Genomic DNA, 14688 nt, shown 5'->3' with positions numbered 1-14688 from the left:
TCCTCCTCCTTGCCGACCTCCCCATCTCCTGTTTCGCCCCACTCCAGTTCATAATTCACTCTGCTGCCTGGATGATTTTTCTACAAAATTGTTCGGTCCCTGTTACCCCACTCCTCAAGAACCTCAAGTGGTTGCCCATCCAACTCCGCATTAAACAAAAACTTCTTCCTATCATCTTTAAAGCACTCAAATCACCTTACCCCATCCTACCTTACCTCTCTTCTCTCCACTTCAACCCAGCCCATACACTTGGTCTAATGCCAGCCAACACACTATACCTGGATCTTGTTTATCTCACCTACAATCTCTTGCCCACATCCTGTCTCTGGCCTGAGACACCCTCCTATTTCTTAGGCGACAGATGATCACTCTCCATGCCTTCAGAACTTTGTGAAAAACACATCTCTTCTAAGAGGTTTTCCCTAACTAAATCCTCATTTCTTCTCCTCCCGCTCCTTCTGCATCACCCTTGAATTTGATTTGCACCCTTTAGTCACCCAACCCTCAGCCCCACAGCACTTGTGTATATATCTGTAATTTATTAATTTATATCAATGTCTGTCTTCCTTTCTAGACTGTAAATTCACTTTGGGCAGGGAACATGCCTACCAACTGTTATACCATTCTCTCCCAAGCATTTAATACAGTGCTCTGCACACAATAAATGTTCAATTAAGATGATTAACATTAATTTATTGATACAAATAAGAAAAAAAGTAGATTGAGGTAAAATGTTTCACCTGACTTTGAGCCAAACCCAACCCTTTGGAACTTTGAAATATCACAAATGTGAAGTGGTGAGCAAACATCGTAGACTATGGTAAAAGGGTGGAGAGTCTGAATATTTATTACTCTGCCTACAATCTATGAAATCCTTCACTACTACCTTAACTTAGTTAAGGGTTGTATGACCCTTATTTACATTTACATCTAAATGAAGAGCATCATGGCCTCATGGCAAAAGCACAGGCTTAGGAGTCAGAAGTCTTGAGTTCTAATTTCGGCTGTGCCACTTGTCCACTGTGTAACCTTGGGCAAGTCACTTAACTTCTTTGTGCCTCAGTTACCTCAGTTGTAAAATGGGGATTGAGACTATGAGCCCCATCGGGGACAGATACTGTGTCCAACCCGATTACCTTGTATATACCCCAGTGCTTAGAACAGTACTTGGCACATAGTAAGTGCTTAAGAAATACCATAATTATTATTATTATCAATTATTAAACTGATTTTGCTAGATATCTGTTTAATCTATTCCCGCTGAACCTCATAGGTTTGTCAATTACAGGGGACACTGGGGAAATTTGGCTAAAATATGTTACTCATAAATAGTCTTGGCAAAGATCAGTGTATTTGTACTGTTTTTTTTAAAAACTAAAACCTGAACACTTTATTAGTTTTATTGCCCTTCTAAGTACCTGTAATATTATTTTTGTGAATTGCAGATTAAATGCATGTTCTCCCTCCTACTTAGGCTGTTTCCATTTTCTCATCTGTAAAATGAGGATTAAGACTGTGAGCCCTATGTGGTTCAGGGTCTGTGTACAACCTGATTATCTTGTATCTACCTCAGAGCTTAGTACAGATGAAGAAACAGAGGCACTGAACTGACTTGCCAAACTCACACAGCAGATAAGTGGCAGAGCTGGGATTAGAACCCAGGACCTCGGATTCCCAGATCCATGCTCTTTTCACTAGGAATCCTTAATGAACAACTTTTTTGATTACCCCTATAACAAAAAATGTTTTGATCCTGAAATTTTTTATGTTAGCAATTTAATTCCACAAATACAGTGTTTTAAAAGGTACTTAGAAGATGAATAAAACTAAGGCATCAATAAGAAATAAGAAAGTTAGTGCTCCAAAAGTTAATCTTTTAATAAATAAAGAGTTTTTCTTTCAGTAAAATGCACTGACCCTACCAAAACTATTTGTAAGAGTGAAATATTTATGGCAAATTAACTTGTAGCCCTAGCAGAAGGGTTATAACCTAGCACTTCTCTCACATAAATTCGATGTTCCACTTGGCTGATTTTGAGACAGCAATTTGAAGCCCAGCATACGTTCTCCTTGACTTTTTTATTTAGAACAGCCAACTTCATCTCTTGTAACAGGATGATAAGCTATAAATTCTCTCATGAATTATTTCATTTCTCAATTTGTACTACAATATAAGTAAATGATAAATTCAAAGCTCTGCTTCAGTGGGCACTGTAGGGAGTAAAGGGAAACAGAGAAAGATAGAAGGAGAGAATTTGACCCAATTTTAAAGCAATCAAAGTCCATACTTTTGGAAAGTGAAAATACAGTGTTTGCTTTTTTTCCTCCCTACTTTTTGCAATTTATTTTGAAGTCTGTCCTCCTTGAGTGAGTGTAAGCTTCCTGAGGGCTGGAATCATGTTTACTAGCTCTATTGTCTTTACCTAAGCACTTATTTCAGTATTGCACACATAATTCTACTGCTTGATGGGATGCTCCTTATTTTCACAGCATTTGTTAAGCACTTACTATGTGCCAGGCACCTTCTAAGCACTGGGGTAAATACAAGGTAATCAGGTTGGACATAGTCACAGAAGCAGAGGCTCTTCCACTTGTTTGCTGTGTGACCTTGGGCAAGTAACTTAAGTTCTCTGTGCTTCAGTTACCTCATCTGCAAAATGGGGATTGAGACTGTGAGCCCCTCGTCAGACTGGAAATGTGTCCAACTTGACTTGCTTATATCCACCCCAGTGCTTAGTACAGTGCTTGGCACATAATAAGCGATTAACAAAAATCATTATTATTATTATTGTTGATAATGACATTTCAAGGATACTGCATTTTGGGACCAAAATGCTTTTTCTCTACCTTTCCTCAATGGTTGATCTTTTAACAAGCAAGAAAAGAATTAGGTCTTATGGTGGGATGATTTATGAATAATTGCTCCAAACCTCCACATTTAACTACATCCACTTGGGGAATGGTTTTACAAAAGAAAACAGTGGCAAAGAACACAGTTTACAGAACTTAACAGAGCCAACAGGGTGATTATGGACTGTGACCTCGGACTCTTTCCACAAAAATAATACATTCCCTTTCCTATCGTGGTCTAAATTCAATTCCCAATACTTGAAACGATAATGATGGCAACTCATCTTCCACTTTGAGCAGCGACGATGCTGGTGAAAGAAGCCAGTCTTCTCCAGAAGCACAGCTAAGCTCATTAAGGACAGGAAATGGCTGCTAATTCTGTGGTATTGCAGTCTCCCAATCACTTAGGACAGTGCTCCACACCTAGGAAGCGCTCGGTAAATACGATTGATTGATTGGTTGATTGTGAGAGATAGAGGGCAATGCAGCCTCGATGTAGCTCCCACACTGATTCAGTGCCTGAATCAGGGTTGAACCTGCATTACTCACTGATCACTAGGAATATCACGATCAATCAGTCGATGATAATCTTGAAAAAATAACAATAGTTGTAGTCTTTGTTAAATACTTTCCAGGGAAGATGTAAGGTAATTTGGTCAATATCTGTTCTCCCTTCCTCTTAGGCAGGCAGCCCCATGTGCGATAGGGACTGTGTCTTGTATCTAAGCCCGATTATCTTATATCTAAGCCCAGTCCTTAGTCCAAGGTTCGGCAGTAGGTAAGCACTACCAAACAAGACATTTATTTTCATCGCGGAGTATAGTGCAGGAGAAAAAATGATCCCCATCACCCCACAGGGCCCCTCTAGAATGAATTCCCACCTTGGATTTAGACCCCCCTCCCCACTCTCTCGTGGGAGGGAGAAGAAAAGGATTGATGTCAGCAACAGCCCTCTCTGGTCAGAATCAACCTTTGTCAGGTATCCAATTCCATTTTTTTTTTAAATGGCTAAATTTCACGTGCAGTCCCAGTCACATAGATGGCTGTGCTCTGTAACTTTCTACTTTACTCAAACCCTGATAGCCTTTCTCCTAGTGAACCCTGATACTGGAAGCGATTCAGGGATGATAACTGAAAAGGAAAGATAGACCTAAAGATACATCCATTATACTGAGGCAAATATGCCTTATTCCAACTAAACATACTTTTTTTAAGGTATTTGTTAAGTGCTTACTGTGTGCTACACACTGTACTATGCGCTGAATACAAGGTTTTCAGGTTGGACACAGTTTGTGCCCCACATGGGGTTCACAGTCTTAGCCCTCATTTTAGAGAGAAGGGAACTGAGGCACAAAGAATTGAAGTGACTTACCCAAAGTCACACAGCAGACATGTGGCAGAGCCAGAATTAAAACACAGATTCTTTTGACTCCCAGGCCTGTGTCCTACCTAGTAGACCATGCTGCTTCTCTGTGTGAATGTTTCCTCAGGTGTATAGAACAACAATGCAGGACAAATTGGGACAAATTTTGCCATTAGCAAAATTACATAATCATTTTGTGACTTGCCTGATGCCTATAGCCACAGCACTGTAAAAAGACCTATGTCTTGTATTTAAACAGCAACTTTGCCATCTCTTTATGCTACTTGATTGAGCTTCAGCAATTCAAAATGTCTTGCTTTCAAACAGGCCTCTGGGAAGTCTGGAGGAGAAGCATTACTTGAAAATATGGATGCTAGTTATCTATCTTCAAACATTTCCAAAGCACTGGGGCCCCTGTGAGGGATGGTTGAAATTAAGCTAATGAGCTATCTTCCCCTTCTAGGATTCTGCATTCATTATTTGCTTGGAGCATTATTCCTTCATTCAGTTTTATTTACTGTTTACTGTACATCAGAGTATTAGGTACAGTAGAGTACAAGGAAAATACATGGTCCCTACCTTTAAGGAGCTTCCCATCTAATGGGCAATCTAAACATGAGCAGTATAGGAAAAGAGAACTAATGAGATTGGAATATTTGCTTTTCCAGGCCTGCGTGGAGGCAAAGAGAAGACTAGATGAGATGAGTTGTGGACCTGATTATGCAACATGGCCTAGTAGAAAAAGCTTAGGTCTGGAAGTTGGAGGACCTGGGTTCTAATCCTGGCTCTGCCACTTGCCTGCTGTGAGACTTTGGGCAATTCACAACTTCTCCTTCCCTCAGTTTCCCTCATCTCTAAAATGGGAATTCAATAGATGTTCTCCCTCCCCCTTAGATTGTGAGCCCCATTTGGGAGAGGGATTGAATTTGATATGAATATCTTGTATCTACCCCAGCACTCAGTGCAGTGCTTAGCACATAGTAAGCACTTAACAAATACCACAATCATCTGTATTATCAGCTCAAATACTGCCCATGTCCCACAATGGGATCACAGTCTAAAGGAGAGAACCAGTAATCCCCATTTTACAGATTATCATCAATAGATTGTCGAATCAGTAATGATGCAAGTTCAATCCTGTTTCAGGCACTAGGTCTAAGAGCTACATCAAGGCTGAATTGCCCCCGTTCCTTACAGTCACTCAATCAATCAATCATATTTATTGAGTGCTTTCTATGTGCAGAGCACTGTACTAAGTGCTTCGGAGACTACGATACAGCAGAATTAGCAGACATGTCCCCTGCCCATTTTACAGATAAGGAAGCCGATGCACAATGAGTTTCAGTGACCCTTCCAAGGTCACACAGCAGGCAAGTGGGAATGAGAGATGTCCAGAGTTTTTTCCCACATGTCTGGGTCCAAGATGCTGGAGACAGAGTGATCTAATGGGAAGTGGTCCCTTATCTCTGCCTGTTGGCATGAGCTGGAGGAATCTCTAGCCACCTGGGACTGGTAGCTGTAGGCACAGGCTATGTTTGGTCAGAATTTGCCATCTGTTGGACCGCAGTGTAACGGGAGACAATCTTATTTTGTATACTCACTTTGGTTATGCCTATACAACTTCCCAGTACCTGGTGTAACTTTTTATAGGCCAAAAAACTCCACTGGGGCTTCCACAAGAAAACTCTTTCCTTCCTTTGATAGATTTGTAGGCAACTGGAAAACTTTTCCATACCATTGGTTGGTCTGTAGCACATATTCTGAACACTAGATCCTCAAAAGGACACACACACACACACACACACAGAGACGCGATTGTCATTGTTTGCATATGATTATCCTAGAACACATTGTTAACTTCCATATTAAAGGAAGATTTATTGCAAGTGTAAGCCTTTCTGATCAGCACTAGATCAATCTGCTGGAACAGCAGTTGGTAGAGAAAGGTACACAAACTCAGGGATGGTTTCATTTGAATAGAGTGGATTTTGCAACCCAACCCCGTGGAGACCAATGAGTCTTCCTTTCATAACCTGGGGAAGTGAATTCAAATGGTTCACATCTGAACAAATTACCCAGATATCTACTGCCTGGGGTTACAAGTAATTTAATCTCATGAGGTTTTTGGATTCTTAGCTGTTCCTTGAAGCTGATTTAACCTCCATGATTTGAGCAAAGAAAATGGAAGAGAAAACTGAATTCAAAGTAATTTTACACCTACCATAATCAGTCCCACTGAAAATAGGGCCAAGGTGATTGGATTTAACCGCTCTGTAGGGTAGTTCAGGCATGAATCTGGTCCTCCATTTAGAGAGTAAACTCTCCAGGGGTAGAGAAAGTCTTCTATCTTTATTATTTTCTCCTAAGTACCAAGTCCCCTCTCAGGATGGCACCTGGAGAGTTTCCACTACTCTACCAGGCTTGTCTATGGGAGGGGGAGTGAAGCAGAGGCATACCCATTCCACTCCTTACTTGGGCAGTGGCTAGCAAGTCACAGACAATCTGCTATAATTCAAAACTCACCTGTGCTGGGCAGCAGCGGCATGGAAGAGAGTTGAGAACGGAGGTCAGGTTTGCTGCGCAGAAGGCAATAGTAAACCACTTCCATATATTTACCAAGAAAACTCTAAGGATAAACTACTAGAACAACTGCAGATGGATATGGGGGGTTCTGGGAGAGATGTGTCCATAGAGTCGCTATGGGTCGGAGGCGGCTTGACAGCATAAGACGAGCTAGGACAAACACCTAGTACAGTGCTTTGAACACAGCATGGTCTCAGTAGATGCTGATGACTGCCTGACTGACTAGTTCTTGTCTCGTCTTATGCTGTCGAGTTGTCTCTGACCCATAACGACTCCATGTACACATTTCTCCCAGAATACCCCACTTCCATCTGCAATCGTTCTGGTAATGGATCCATATAATTTTCTTGGGGAAAAATACTCAAGTGGTTTACCTTTGCCTTCTTCCAAGCAGTAAACTTGAGTCTCCACCCTTGATTCTCTCCCATGCCACTGCTGCCCAGCACTGGTGAGTTTTGACTTGGGGCAGTTGGCCTTCCACTTGCTTGCCACTGGCCAACCTAGGAATAAAATGGATATGCCTCTGCTTGACTCTCCCGTAGACAACACTGGTAGACCACTTGTCAACTGTGACTGTGGGCAAGTCACTTAACTTCACTGTGCCTCAGTTACCTCATCTGTAAAATGGGGATTAACTGTGAGCCTCACGTGGGACAACCTGATTACCCTGTATCTACCCCACAGCACAGAACAGTGCTGTGCACATAGTAAGCACTTAACAAATACCAACATTATTATTATTATTATTACAAGTTAATTAGGTAGGACACAGTACCTCTCTCTCATGGGGCTCACAGTCTAAGTAGGAGGGAGAACAGGCATTTAATTCCCATTTTACAGGTTTCAGAAACGGAGGCCCTAAGAAATTAGGTCATATGCCCAAGATCACACAGCAAGCAATAGACAGAGCTGGGATTAGAATCCAGGTTCTTTGATTTCCAGGCCCATGTTCTTTCCACTAGGCCACACTGTTTCTTAAGTTTATGTAGACTGCAAAGAATTAGGGGAAGCCTTTGACTCTGACATCTTGTAGACTGAAATCAAACAGAGACACTGCTCTCCAAGTGCTGGTAATTCTTTGATTCCTGTTTTAGGCCAGGTGCATCCTGGGATAGAAGGAGTCTCCATTTGCTGAAGTTGCTCAAGACTATGATTTTCTCCCCTCAGATAACTCCTTGTGTGTGACTGTGCAATTCTTCAAGCAGGTCTGCGGAAGTGGATGAGTTTCCAGTGTCTTCAAATGGAGCCGCAACTTCAAAAATAAAAGCAGCTGAAGCACAGTCAATTACCAGTAAAGCAGAATCAGTAATAACTGAGTCTCACAGGAGAATCTGTTCCTCTTTCTGCTAATGAGATTCAGAAAAGAAAATCGGATATAAATGCTTGAATTGCTCTCCTATTTTTTATGAGGAGTGAAAGGGAGGTTCTTCAGATATTGTGTCTCATTTACCAGTAAAGTTTTTTTTTAGGAAAACAGCATACTTTAATTCAAAGCAGGGCTCTGCATAGATCCCAGATGTTCAGCCTGGCCCAAACCAGCCCAGCTGGCCCCATCTAACAATAATAATAATAATAATAATAATTTTACTGTGTGTTAGGCATTTATTCTGTGAGAAGCAGCGTGGCTTAGTGGAAAGAGCCTGGGCTTGGGAGTCAGAGGTCGTGGGTTCTAATTCCAGCTCTGCCACTTAACAGCTGTATGACTTTGGGCAAGTCACTTAACTTCTCTCTGCCTCAGTTACTTCATTTGTAAAATGGGGATTAACCCTGTGAGCCCCATGTGGGACAACCTGATTATCTTGTTTCTACTCCAGTGGTTAGAACAGTGCTTGGCACATAGTAAGAACTTAACAAACGTCATCATTATCATTATTATTATATGCCAAACACATTTCTAAGTGCTGGGGTAGATACTAGCCAGGTTGGACACAGATGGAGCTCACAGTCTCAATCCCCATTTTACAGATGAGGTAAATGGGGCACAGAGAAATGGAGTGTTTTGCCCAGGATCACATAGCAGACATATACTGGAGGCAAGATTGGAACCCATGACCTCTGACTCCTAGGCCAGCGTGGCTCACTGGAAAGAGCACGGGCTTTGGAGTCAGAGGTCATGGGTTCGAACCCCGGCTCTACCACTTGTCAGCTGTGTGACTTTGGGCAAGTCACTTAACTTCTCTGTGCCTCAGTTACCTCATCTGTAAAATGGGGATTAAGACTGTGAGCCCCACGTGGGACAACCTGATTCCCCTGTGTCTACCCCAGCGCTTAGAACAGTACTCGGCACATAGTAAGCGCTTAACAAATACCAACATTATTATTATTATTATTAGGCCCAGGCTCTTTCCACTAGGCCATGATGCTTGTCTGAGCTGGAGTCCAGGATTGAGGTGGCCAGGTCTGACCTGGGTCAGGTGGGAACCAGAAAGGGAGGGGGCTCACTTCTTGGATAATTGGAAGAAGGTTTTTTGTTTTTTTTTACAGACAATACACAGGCTGATGAGACTTGCCATTCCAGTGCCACCTGATACATCTAATAGTCATTGATCATTGTGGCATTTGTAAAGCAGTTACCCTAGGCTAAGCACTGTACAAAGTCCTAGGATAGATACAAGGTATTGGGCTCAGACACAATCTCTGCCTCAACTAGGGTTCACATTCTAAGTATGAGAGAAAACAGATATTGAATCCCCATTTACAGATAAGGAAACTGGAGCACAGAGAAGTTAAATGACTCGCCCAAGGTCACACAGCAGACATGTGGCAGAACCGGGATTGAATCCCAGCTTGGGAGCCAGAAGGACTTGGGTTCTAATCTTGAGCCCACTATGTTTCTGCTGTATGACCTTGGGCAAGTTACTTCACTTCTCTGTGCCTTGATTACCTCATCTGTAAAATGGGGATTGAGATTGTGAGCCCCATGTTGGACAGGGACTGTGTGCAACCCAATTTGCTTGTATCCACCCCAGCGCTTAGTACAGTGCCTGGCACTTAGTAAGCACTAAACAAATAACACAATTATTAATTATTATTATTACCTCATCTGTAAAATGGAAATTAAGACTGTGAGCTCCATGTGGGAGCAGGACTGTGTCCAACCTGATTATCTTGTATCTACTCCAGCGCTTAGTACAGTGCCTGGCACATAGTAAACACTCAATAAATATCATCATCATCATCATCACCATTTGGGACAGGGACTGGATCCAATCCGATCTGCTCGCATCCACTCAGCACTTAGAACAGTGCCTGGCAAGCACTCAACAAATGCCACAATTATTATCTTTATTATTATTATTATTTTATGTGTGACGTTTCATGTATGTGCCTATTTGCCTACCCAATAGGCTGTTTCTGAAGGAAACAAAAAGAATAGACTACTGATATTTCTCTTTCCAGGAGAAATGCAAATTGAAAAGCCTGCAGAAAGTGCTCGTACAGTGGTTCTTAATAAGTGTCATTAGAAGACTATGAAGGTGGCATGAATAGATGCTCATCAAGCCGTTTTAATTACAGGTCAATCAAGCAATCAGTGTCATTTATTTAGCTCTTTCGGTGTGTAGAGCACTTTACCAAGCACTTCGGAGAGTATAATCCAACAGAGGTGGTAGTCATGTCCCTTGTCCACAATGAGCTTGCAGTTGAGAGGGGTTGACATTCATTCATTCAACTGTATTTATTAAGCGCTTCCTGTGTGCAGAGCATTGAACTAAGCACTTGGGAAAAACAAAACAACAATAAAAACAGCAACAATACCTGCCCACAATGAGCTCACAGTCTAGAGTGGTGGAGACAGACATCAATACAAATAAGAGAAGCAGCATTGCCTAGTGGATAGAGCAAGGGCCTGGGAGTCACAAGGTCAAGAGTTTATTCCCTGTTCTACCACTTGTCTGCGACCTTGAACAAGTCACTTCACAGGGCCTCGGTTACCTCATCTGTAAAATGGGGATCATGTCTGTAAGCCCCACACGGGACAGGGACTGTGTCCAGCTGGACTTGCTTATATCCATCCCAGCACTTAGTACAGTGTACTGAGCATGTAGTAAATGCTTAACAAATACCAGGGGGGAAGAGCACAGGGAGCAAGTTAGAGCAACACAGAAGGGAGTGGGAGATGAGGAAAAGTGGGGCTTAGTCTGGGAAGGCCTCTTGGAGGAGATGTGCCTTCAATAAGGCTTTGAAAGGGGGATGACATTAATGAAAACAAATTATGGACATATGGCAAAGGTACTAGTAAAATTTGTGGTATATTTAAGTGCTTAGTATGTGTCAAGCACTGTAGTAAGCTCTAGGGAAAATACAAGGTATTTGGCTCACACACAGTCCTTGATCCACATGGGGCATAGTCTAAGTAGAAGAGAGAACAGTTATTGAATCCATATTTTACAGATGAAGAAACTGAAGAACTGAATAGTGATTCACTTAAGGTCAAGTATCTTAGATTAGACTGGATTAGAACCCAGGTCTGCTGACTCCCAGGACCATGCTTTCCCACTTGGCCATGCTGCTTGGGAAAAGGTCAGATAAGAGAAAGAGAGAGGGGATAGAGGGAGAGAGAAAAGTGAGGGAGAGAGAGGGAGAGAGAAAGAAAGAGTTCCTCTGCTAAGAAGAGGTAAATTGAAGGAGAAAAAAATTTAACAGACGCACTGGACCACTCTAGCTTCATTCTCTAGAGAAGAACTTTTTTCATGGAAGAAAATCTGTATTTTTCTCCAGTGTATACCACTCTCCTCCTCAAACACAAAGTCTTATGCATCTTTTACTCTACTATTTCCCCTATTCTTAATCTATTTCTAATTTATGTTTACCTCTGTAGACTGTAATATTTTTGTGGGCAGGGATTGTGTCTATTGTATCTTACTCTTTCAAGCACTTAATACAGTGCTCTGCACTCAGTAAGTAGTTAATAAATATGATCGATTCATTCATATTGTTGGTTTGCTGAACTACTGCACTTTCTAGTAGTAATAGTATTTATTAAGCCTTTATCTGTGCCAAGCACTGTACCAAGCACTGGGAAAGAGTATACAGGTAGGAATTAATCATGGACATTTTCCCTCAAAGGGCTTGCAATCTTTGTCTACACCACTGAACTGTAAGCTTCTCTAGAGCAGAAGCCATGTCTTATGCTGATATTCTATGTTTCCATGCACCCAGCTCTGCATAACAGCAAGAACTCAATAAATGATGATGAAATAATAATAATGATAATAGTATTAGTTAAGCACTTACTAGGTGCCAAGCACTGTACTAAGCAATGGGGGAAATGGTAGCTGTCCACATATATACAATAAATGGCTATTTTCAGGCTCTCTGGGGGCTTTTGAATCAAAATCCTTTTCTCCTTCCTGGGATGGACCTGTGGCATTTTCAGGTACAAAATTGACATTTTCAAACAGTGCAGTGAAACCCAGAGAGTGAGGCTTTCTTAATACTCCATGTGTGGAAATATTAAAAAGGAATTATTTTCACTTGCAGCTGGGAAACAAGCCCTCAGGCCCTGCAAATAGATTAAGAATTAAATGCATCTTTCTTCCCCTGCATAAACACACACTTAGTTTTAAAGTCGGTAGGGTAACCTAATAACATACCCAGGATGTGATGTTAGAAATTTGGTTCTTCTCTCCATTCAATCCTTGACCTGTCCATGCAGGCAGGGAATATGCCCACCAACTCTGTTATATTGTTTACTCCCAACAACTTAGTATGGTGCTCTGCATCCAATAAATGCTCAATAAATATGATTGACTCACTGATTTTTCCCAATCTGAAATGTGGATTTACGTTTTAAAATTACTTATAAATGTGTAAGGGGTAGAAGATCATTTTGGTACCATGTCACAGAGACGTCCAGGAATTAGTGTATTTTCATAACCATACAGCATTTCAAAAGCCCTTTATCGAGGGCATATAAATATTGTATGCACTTTCTAGAAGTTAATAATGTGTACCCCTGGCAGCCTTGGTTTAAGAACTATTTATATTCTCATTCTTTCTGAGCTGATTCTTCCCCAAAAGCAACTGCTCTAATAGATTATGGTGAAAAATAATTCCTACCTTTGGGGGATATCCATTATTCAGTCATCTTTCCTTTGGTTTGTCTATATTTCCTTTTTTAATTTTTTTGCATCAAGGGAATCAGATTAGATCATTTTTATTCATTCATTCATTCAATAGTATTTATTGAGCGCTTACTATGTGCAGAGCACTGTACTAAGTGCTTGGAATGAACAAGTCGGCAACAGATAGAAACAGTCCCTGCCGTTTGACGGGCTTACAGTCTAATCGGGGGAGACGGACAGACAAGAACTGAGTTCTCCCTGTAATGGTAGATTTTTTTAATGGTATTTGTTAAATGCGTACTATTTGCCAGACACTCTACTAAGGGCTGGGGTAGGTATGAGACAATCAGGTAGGATATAGGACCTGTCCTGCATAAGGCTCACAGTCTCAATCTCCAGTTTACAGATGAGGTAACTGAGGCACAGAGAAGTGAGGTGACTTGTCCAAGGTCACATGGCAGACAAGTAGCAGAGCCAGGAGTAGAATCCAGGTCCTTCTGAGACCCAGGCCTGCGCTCGATCCAGTAGGCCATACTACTTTTAAAGAAAAAAAGTGGTTTGTGTTAAGTGCTTACTATGTGCCAGGCACTGTTCTAAGCGCTGGGGTAGATACAAAGCAATCAGGTTGGACAAAGTTCCTGTCCCACATGAGGCTCACAGTCTTAATCTCCATTTTACAGATGAGGTTAGTGAGGCACAGGGAAGTGAATTGACTTGCCCAAGGTCACACAGTTCACAGGTGGCAGAGCAGGCATTAGCACCCATGTCCTCTGGACTCTCAGGCCCGTCTTCTATCCATGAGGCCACAACACTCCTCTGATTCTTGCCCGGGGGGTTGAAGGGCAGCATGAGAGTAAGATTAGAAATTAATATTGGAAAACAGTGAGACCTGCTGTATAATTTCATCCACTTATGTTCTATAAAGAAATGGAAAGTTAAGCGGCAGAAATGCAATTGATATTTCCAGTGTACCTTTGAACCTTAGAAGCCCTGCTATGACCGGAAGATCTAGCGGGGTTTAGTATTGTATTCTCCTGGATTAATATCTCATTTTCTTATCCTACTTCTCTTACTGCTGCCACTTCAGCTCTGGTGTATCACCTAAGCACAAAGCACACATGCACATGTCTGTTCTGTTCTGTTGCTTCCCCCTGCCTGTAGTTTTTTTCAACATCTGCATCTCCTACTAGAATTGTAAGCTCCTAGAGGGCGGGCACTGTTCCTCACTCTTCCTCCTACTTAGACTGTGAGATCTGTGTGCATCAGGAACTGAGTTTCACCTGATCACTTTGCATCTACACTAACGCTTATGACAGTTCTTGCCTCTGAATAAGCACTTAAAAAGAAAGCAGCATGGCCTAGTGGCTAAAGCATGGACTTGGGAGTTAGAAGGACTTGTGTTCTAATCCTATGTTGGCACTTGTCTCGTGTGACCTTGGGCAAGTCACTTTACTTCTCTGTGCCTCAGTTACCTCATCTGTAAAATGGGGATTAAGACTATGAGCTCCTTGTTAGATGGGGACTATGTCCAACCCAATTTGCTTGTACCTACCCCAGATCTTAGTACAGTGCCTGAAACATAGCAAGCTCTTTACAGATGCCACAATTTTTATAATGAACAAATACCTAAATCATTATTACTATTATCATTACTAACTCTTCTCCTAAGTGTTTAATATGGTACTCTGTACAGAGTAAGCCTAAATATCATTGGTTGATTGATTGAGGTGGGGAGCAGCCCCATTCAATAGTTCCCTGGGTACATGAGCAATTCTCTTGAGGAACTTACTGTTACCCAAGTGGGGAAAGGAACAAGTAAAAGTCTCT

This window comes from Ornithorhynchus anatinus, chromosome 5 (assembly GCF_004115215.2).
Source record: "Ornithorhynchus anatinus isolate Pmale09 chromosome 5, mOrnAna1.pri.v4, whole genome shotgun sequence".
NCBI lineage: Eukaryota > Metazoa > Chordata > Mammalia > Monotremata > Ornithorhynchidae > Ornithorhynchus > Ornithorhynchus anatinus.
This window is presented reverse-complemented; position numbering follows the sequence as displayed.